The sequence below is a fragment of the Psammomys obesus genome, unplaced genomic scaffold (assembly GCF_907164565.1).
Source record: "Psammomys obesus unplaced genomic scaffold, mPsaObe1.curated_primary_1811, whole genome shotgun sequence".
Lineage (NCBI taxonomy): Eukaryota > Metazoa > Chordata > Mammalia > Rodentia > Muridae > Psammomys > Psammomys obesus.
The window spans coordinates 13,415,323-13,423,964 of record NW_026596162.1 but is presented as its reverse complement, the minus strand read 5'-3'; positions in this window follow the sequence as shown (position 1 = coordinate 13,423,964).

The window sequence follows — 8,642 nt, the reverse complement described above, 5'->3', positions numbered from 1 at the left end:
GGGAGGAGGGAAGGAGCCGAGGAGCCCCGGGCTAGGGGCTGGCAGGCCTGGACCCAGGGAGAGAGCGGAGCGCGCGCCCAAGAGGACAGCCCTGGGGATAAGGACCCTGCGGAGCTGGGCGAACCAGGGATCCTGAGTGAGAGGTGAGAGAGTCTGAAGACGGACAGCAAGGACCGCGCGGGATACTAGGCGGTGATGAGAAGGCCAGGACGGGCAGAGAGCAGAGGAAGGTGCAGGAGGGCACGGAGAGGGATCCGCAGCAGCGGACTGGGTGGGGCAGGGAGGGGCTGGAGCTGTCAGGAGGAGGAGCAACGCCCGTGCAGGGAAAAAGGGTGCCCTGAGGCACCTCCCCAGGACCGCGGGATGCTATAGCAGAACACAGAGGTGCGACTCACAGAGCGGAGGCCTGGCCGCGCATCACCACTCTTCCATGTCCACCTCAACCTCGGTTTACCATTCTGGTCTCAACTCCCTGGAAGCCGCCCTGAGACAGGGGGGTTGGGGAGAGAGGTTCTCCAATGAGGATTTGCTTAAAATTTGGATTTAAGCAAACCTGGACACATTTTCCTTGGCAACCACCAGACCCAGTGGACTGACCCGTGTGCGCGCGAGTAGAGCGAGAGACGGGATGATTCTTCACCCAGTCTCTTTAGGAGTAAAACTGAAAACTGTTACCGGATGGATCTGGGGCTAGGGGAGCATGGAATGCTGAGAAAGAGAGGGGGGGGTCAGGCTCTGTCTCTAAGCCCCCAGTCTCTCAATCCCCAAGTTAAACTCTGTTGGGTCTACCTCCTTGGGTCTTGGCTCTGCTAGCCCCTGAGCTGTCTCCTACCTGGAAAAGAACCTGACACTTGGCTCCAGGGAATTTGTGTATGTGGGGGGAGGGGGAGGCTGAAGGCGAGGGGTTTCTAACAAGGGTGGGTGTCCAGGAGCTTGGGAGAGGAGCTACTGTGCTTCCTACCTGCCTAGCTCTGAGTTCTGCCTCGACCCTGTCCTATCCTGCCTGTCAGTGCCTCCTGGACCAGACCCTACGTCTTAGGCTCCTCCCACTTCCCACGTGCGCTCTCCACAGAGCCCAAGTCCCCACCGATGGGAAACTGAGTTCATCACGCCCACGTCCCAACTCCCCAAGTTGAAGTAGTCTCTTCTGCCTGCTGACACGGGGCCTCTGAGGCCGGGCCCTGGGCCTGAGACACGAAGAGATGGTCGACATCCTTTGTCCATAAGGCCTGGGAAAGGGGCAAAGAACATCTTCCCAATGCTCTGCCCCCAGGCAGACCCTGAAAGCCCATTGCTACAGCTCAGCCAGTTGCTTAGTGACTTCCTGAGCCGTTAGACCACAGTCAGGACTGAAGGAAGGAAGCCTCGGAGGCTCCTGCTGCTTCAGACTCTGGAGGATGCTGGGGTAGCCTAGAGGACTTTTTGAAAGGGTGGCACGGGACCCACTAAGACTTGGTGTGCCCACACACGGGCCTCGAGGAGATGGGATGGCAGCGGTTTGCCCTCTTCTGTTGGCCTTGCTTTCCACTGGACAGAGAGGAAAGTCAGTGTCTACTCCCGGATGCAGGAATCCAGATGGCTTCCCTCCCTGGATAGGGAGCCCAACGGCTTCCTTTCTCAACACAACTCTATGGTGCCTGTACCAGAATCAAGGCCTCTCTGCCTCCAGTGCCTGCACTCTGCCCGCCCCGGGGGGCTCCACATGGGTCCCTCCGCTTCCTCTCGTGCCCGGAGTATCTAGCCTGGAGCGGTTTCTATTGAGGATGAGTCCCAACCAGCCCCATCCTATCTTCTCTCATTTTCATCCTGACAGAAGCCACGCGTATCCGAACCCTATGCACGCCCCCTTCCGATTTCAGCCAGGTTTCACAGAGTCAAGATTGGTCCTGGAATCTGAGATCTGAGGCACCAAGACCACTCGAGTTGTTGATCCCCGAGCCGAGCCACCAAATCTGTTTCTATTGCCAGTAAGCCAATTAAGGTCAGGCTGAGCAGGGGAGGCTCACTTTAGGCGCCAAGGCCTTAATTCTAGATGTGGAGACACATGCAGACCGACCCCCACTCCACTCCACAGGTGTGCCCCTCTCCCCCCTCCCGCTCTTGCCCCTCCCCCCCTCAGCTCCTTGGACGCTGGCCAGGGCTGTTCCAAGCCGCCCAGGAGGAATGCCTGCAACGTTTGTGCCTGCTGGGAATGAGGCCCCAAGGGTTGAAAGCTTCGCCTGGCACGGAAGGCTGAGAGCCAGGCTATGCCCCGATGCCCCCTTTAACCCCAGGCCCCCCGACTCAACCTTATCGACTGCGTACGTTCTCCTCAAAGTCCGAGGCACCCCAAAGCAAACCTGCGAACAAACCCCGTTTAGGCGAAAAAGAATGCAAAGAAACGGCACGAGGGAACCTTTGTTTAGGAATTCAGCGTTGGCTGGATGGAAAGGGGTTCACAAGGAAGGGGGGCCTCCCTTCCCCGTGGAGGACGCAGAAAGAGGGGGCGCCCCCACTAGAGGCTCAGTGGCTGTGTCCTGAGACCCACCCGCCAGGGCCTCCCCGCCGTCGCCGAAGTGAAAACTCCCGGAAACTGGCCGCTCGGGGAGAAGCAGGCTGGATGGAAAAGGTGACCTCAGCGTCCCCGGCCAGCCGCCCTCCCGGGTGGCCCGGGAACCAGGGACTCCGGGCCGCAGTCTCCTGGCCCAGGAGGGGCCCCTGCGTGTAGAACCCGGCCCCCTCTCCCCCTTTCCAGCCCGGAAGACCCCGGGTTTAGCTCGCCGTGGCGGGTGGAAGGCAGGGACGTGTCCCAGATGAGACAGCGGCCCCGGAGTGGAGCGTGAGGCTGTGTCCCCCTCGCCTCCACCTGCGGTTTCCTCCCCGGGCGCCCGCAGCAGGGACCGAGTCTGCAGCCAGGTGGTCCCTGCGCCGCTGAGTAGACAGGGCGGCCCAAGGCCAGGTCAGCCGGCACCAGGGGGATTCTGAGCGCGCGTCCCTCCAGCCCTGCCTGGACCTCAGAAATCTCCCTTTTGTCTACTTTTCCACTTACAACCGATCTGTATCTTAATCAGGAAAATGAGTTTGGGACCGAGATGGCTGAAAAGAAGATTTCTTTTCTCTTCTTTTCTTCTCTTTTCCTTTCCTTTCCTTTCTTTCCTTTCCTTTTCTCTTCTTTTCTTTTCCTTTCCCTTTCTTTCTTTCTTTCTTTCTTTCTTTCTTTCTTTCTTTCTTTCTTTCTTTCTTTCTTTCTTTCTTTCTTTCTTTCTTTCTTTCTTTCTTTCTTTCTTGTTTTTCGACACAGGGTTTCTCTGTGTAGCCTTGGCTGTCCTGGACTCACTCTGTATACCAGGCTGGCCTCGAACTCACAGCGCTCTCCCTGCCTCTGCCTCCCTAGTTGTGGGATTAAAGGTGTGCTCCACCACCCCAGGCTGGAAGGAAGATTTCTTAAACTTCTCTTCTGGGCAAACAGCTACCTGACGGGGTTCTCTTCCCCGATTCCTAGCAAGCCCTGAGCCTCCCCAAGTCCGCAGCGCACGCTCCCGGGGCGCTCTGGGTAAGTTTTCCTCCCAGGAACACCCCGGCGAGCCCCACATGGCCCCTTGGCGGTTTGTGTCCCTAAGCCTGCCTCTGGGCCCCGGGCGGGTTCGCGGTGGCGGCCTTCGGAAGGGAGGCTGGCTTCAACCTCGGCTGCGCGTGGTCCGGCCAGGCTGCGGCCTGCGCCCTGCGCTTTGCTGGAGAGTCTGGCGTCAACACCCAGAGCCGTCGAGGATGTAAAGCGACGCGGCACCCCCCCCCCCCCCCCGGCCACAGACCCGCGTCTGACTCGCTGTTTCGTTGGCCTCCGGAGTTCTTTTTTCCGCTGTGGGTAGCTCGGTGTCCGCATGGACTTTCGTTTTGGATCTGTCCTAGCTCTTCCCGGGGCTTGGAGGAGGGGACGCGCTCGGCGCCGGCGCCGCGGTGCCTTTGCGGACCTGATGGGTGGGGTTGGCTCCTTCTTGCTCCCCAGGGTTTGTTGTTCAGGAGCGTGTGCTTTCCTCTGCAAAGCGGGGTCAAGATTCGTGTTCGCCCGGAGGACTCCCCAAAGAAAAGGCTGTTGGTGATCAAGGTCCCCGGTCCCTTCGCTGGTCCCGCTTCACACCCGTCCCTGCCCTTAGTGGCTTCCGGTGCGACCTCGGATCCCAGCGTGCAGGTGAGAACCAGCTCCCAACACGCGACCCCGTGGCCGCTGACTGCGGCCCCGTGGCTTGCGCGGCGTGGGCCAACCCGGGGGAGCGTGCCCGGCGAGTGCCGGCTGGGGAGTGCCGGCTTCCCGTCCCCTCGGGGTAGGGAGGCCACCTCACGGTGCCTGTCCCCGTGGGCAGGTGCCCCGCCACCCATGCTGGCCACCTGGCTTGCACCCCGGGTTCCGCCAACCTCCCAGGGGCGCTGGCCGCCGCAGCCTCGGACCGGCCTTCGGGAAAAGCGCTCGGCTGAGAAGAGACGAGGCCCCAAGCCGGAGCCGGCGGGGCGAGCTGAGCGGCGCCCCAGCTTTCCCCTCTCTTCCTTTCGTTTTTCTCGCTCCTCTGCCCGCTTCCCGCTCTTCTCCGCGCGGCTCCAGCGCTCGCGCCTTTCTTCCTTTCCCCCGGCCTCGCTAAGTCACAGTTCCCCACGCTCTCAGCGAGGGCAGAGGCGGTCACACGGGCCCGCGCCTCCGGGTGCAGACACGCCGGCCTTTTAGTGCATCCGGTGCGGGACTGAGTGGAGGGCCGCCTCAGGGGTAGAGTCTCCTTCTAGCCTGGGCATCGTCAGCCTCGGGGTGAGAGGATGGGAGCCCTGGTCCATGTGCCCCTTAGCTGCACTGCTAGAGGAGCTGATGGTCCTCCCTGCGTGGTCCTCCCTGACAGCACTCCAGGAGACTGCGGACAGGTGAGAGGAGCCTGCGGGGCAGCAGCGTTCGCTGTTCTTCCCCGGCGATGCTTGTCTCAGGCAGCGATGATTTGGGTCCTCCCACGGGTGGGGAAGGTGACACAGCCACCCCACGCTTCAGATGTGAGCCCAGGCTAGCCTCCCAGCGCGAATCTAGGCTACCCTTCTGTATGCTCTTCTGAACTGGCTGGAGGCAGAGAGGGCAGAGGCTGGTGGCATCTCCGCCTCCAGAAGCCGGTGTTTTCCTGGGTCCTCTCTTGTCACATTGCGCTGGCTGGCCTCAGATTCACGGTGGCGCCAGGAATGGTCTTAGAAGCCAGGCTTAACAGATTCCCATGGTATAAATGCCCACGGGGGACCTCACTGGGCATCCAGGAGCCTTCGTTCCATTTCATAGCCTGTTTCCCCAAAAGGAAAATAGAAACAACACAAGCTCAAGCTAACACACCAAACCCAGATGAGGCATTTATTTATTTATTTATTTATTTATTTATTTATTTATTTATTTATGATAATCTCTTGTACTATCCCAGGTTGGCCTCGAACTTGAACCTGCTGGGTTGCCTCCATCCTGGAGGAGGGAAGATGGTGGGGATTGAGAGATGCGGTGAGGAAGTATTGGGGGTGAGGGTGATGGTGGGGTGTGTCCCCCTTGAAGACTTTCCTGCCTACCTTTAACAGCCTCCACCAGGAACCAAAAGCCCTTTCTGTAGAGAGCCAGACAAGCAAAACCCTTATGCCTTTCAGGTCACACCTTGTCTGTCTCAGATCATGCAGCTCTTCTCCAGCCCTGCTTCGTCTGTATGCCCTGAAATTTGACTTTGACACAATTTTCATATCATGAGATATTATCCTTTTGATTTTTTTTTCAGCCACTGAAAAATGTAAGATCCATTTTCAACCTGCCTGCCTCTTGAAGTCAGGCAGGAGATCTGCCATTCACCAGTTCCTAGGCATAAAGCGACTCTTTTGACTGCAACACACACACACTTGTGTTCAGAAAGCTCTCTTAGCTTTAAAAATTGTTTTGTTGTCCTCCCTGTCCCCAATCCTGCCTGTCTGAATTTTCAGCAATTTAAAATGTTCTTACTGGGAATACCACGTCCAAACACTGAACTAAATGAGGTGCAGTTATCTGCTTTTTCCTTTCTCCAGGGTCTCCCTATGTAGACCAGGCTGGCCTTGAGCTCCACAGAGAACCACTGGCCTCCGCCTCCCCATATCTCCTCTTACTTTTTCCACCTCTGGTTTTGTTTGTTTGTGTCTTATGCAGCCCAGGATACATTGTGTAGCCAAGGATAGCCTTAACCTCCTTCTCCTTCTCCTCTGCCTCCCAAGTGCTGGCATTACAGGCGTGCACAGGTCCAGTTTCACAAACATCTTCTCAATCAGTTCTCACAAGTCTTTGGAGTCAGGTTATACATGCTGCCTCGCAAACTCCTGGTGACAGGGCGCTCACTCCCTCTAGTGGCAGCCCAACAGTCTTCTGAGAGCCCGGTGACCTAGCGCATCTGTCCCTGGGAAGGCCACCACTGGGGAGGACATTCCCACCCAGGCTACATCCTCTCCCAGCTCCCTCAGTTCCATCTAAATCCTCTCCAGCTGCTGAAATGTGGATGGACAGGGGCCTGTGGCCCGGTCTTGCTGGGGGTTTCCCAAGCCCTGAGCCTTTGCAGCTGCCAAGTGACAAATTTTGCAAGGAGCAGGCAGAGGGAAAGACCGTGACAGCAGAGCGGCTGTTATAAATGTGCCGCCAGCTAAGAGGTTTTCCAGCAAACAGTGCTCAGACGTTGCTCCGCCCCCTCGTCTTCCAGGGTTCTTCCGCCCCCTGCTGGTCAAACTCTGTCTGAACGAGCTTCGCTGAGGTCGTCTTTCCTCAGGAAAAGGGAAACCAGACCGCTTGAGCGGCTTCTGGAAACAAACAAGAGTCCAGCCGCTGAGGTGGACCTAGGAGCCTTCAAGGATGCCCCGAGGCTACGGGGAGACAAGGCAGGAGACCGCTTCCTACGGACGTGGCGTGGCGTAGCTTGAGGTCCAGGTTCCTTCCAGAAGCCCCTGAGGTGAACTTAGGGCTTCTCCAGCAGGGTGATCGTGCCCCAAGCAGGGGGAAGCCGTGGATTCTTTCCTGTTGTCATGATGGCTCATCCAATCTCATATCTTCTGTTCCAGGAAGCTGCTCCTCCCTCCGCATGGGTGTGCTAAGTGTGCCTGGGTGTGTGTGTGTGAGAGAGAGACCCAACATTTCACGTAGGCTGGCCTCCAACTTGTGATTCCCCTGTCTCTGTCTCAACAGGCGACCACATCAAGCTGAGACAGACACTTTGACCCTTAACTTGCAAGCAAGGATACTGCAAGGAGCCACGGAGGGGTGGGGACCGATTTCTGGAGTTAGCAGTTGGCTTTGGAGCCAGCACTCCCTCAAGGAGAGCGGTGCCTCTGTCTGATTCCACACCCTTACTTCCTTCATCTCCCGGAGCTGCTGAGGCTCAGTCATGAAGCGCCAGCGGCCCAGAGGGCCCTAGTGCTGTGCTCCACACAGTCTGTGCTTTGCCCCCGGATCTGAACCCAGCACCGTCTGTCTTCCCTTATGCTGAATAGAGATGGGCTGGGGTAGCCGTCCCCTGTCCTGAGTTCCACAACCGGACCATTGGACAGGGAGAATTTGCAAGGGCCCAGGAGGCAGCGCATACATCAGACTAGGCATCTCCATACAGAGGGCAAGATGCCTACCGTGGCTTAGGGTATCCAGGGTACTGGAACTCTCCCGTGGGCAGGTCCCTGTTTTTTTGCCGCTATCCTGTCCCACCGCATCTCTGTCTAGAGGATGAAGATTGCCATAAAAGATTAAACAGCTCGTGGGGAAGGAGAAAACCGTACCCAGCAGCCCTGCTGATTATTTCCTTCTGTTTGCATTGGAACAAGCGGGGTTAGAAAAGAAACTACGTTTAAGCTTTTTGTTGTCTGTGTGTCCGTTTCCAGGATGATCAGCGAGGTGTGGGAGTGAAGGAGGAACCACATTCTATCTTTGTACTTCCTGTTCAAAATCAGCACTCCCTTGGAAACTCTCGGGCTTGCTAGCCTGCTAGCCTGTCTCTGCTCCAGGTCTGGTGGAGAGGTTGGGTGGGGGGGAGTCCCGCGGAGTTCACACGTCAGGCTAACTCTACGGTCGCCCCCTAGCGTCCATTCCCTGCATAACCCACCACACTGACAAACCTGTTCTGTAAGACAGCCACAGTCCTACACTATACTATGGTAAATGTGACTGAGTCCTTAGCTAATCGACTATCAATTGATTTAAAATAAAAAAACGATCCTGGATTGACCTAATTGGGCGATGCCTGTAAGAAGCCTTAGGGACCTTCCTGAGGTCAGAGATGTTCTCGGGGACTTGGGGAAGTGGTAGTGGGGGTGGGGGTGTTAATGGTCAGAACCTTGGAGCAAGAAACCCTGCCTCCCACTCAGGTGAGCTCAGAAGGAAATACTTCCTAGGTTGAGCGGAGGCCACAGCACGGCAGACTCTGTGACCATAGCCTGGTGAGACCCCGGGCAGACAACTCGTAAGAGCCTGTCTGCCAGGATGCCCAGCTGGGTCTCTGTCACCACCAACCGGGAGCAAACCTCAGTCACCACATCAGGGTGGTGCCTACCACAGGGCCCAGAACTCTCTGTCCCTGAAACATCTGCCACAGCCTGAGGAATCCCTCCTCAGCAGGCTGACATGAGGGCAGGGACCGTGTGGTACTAACAAGGTCTGTGCT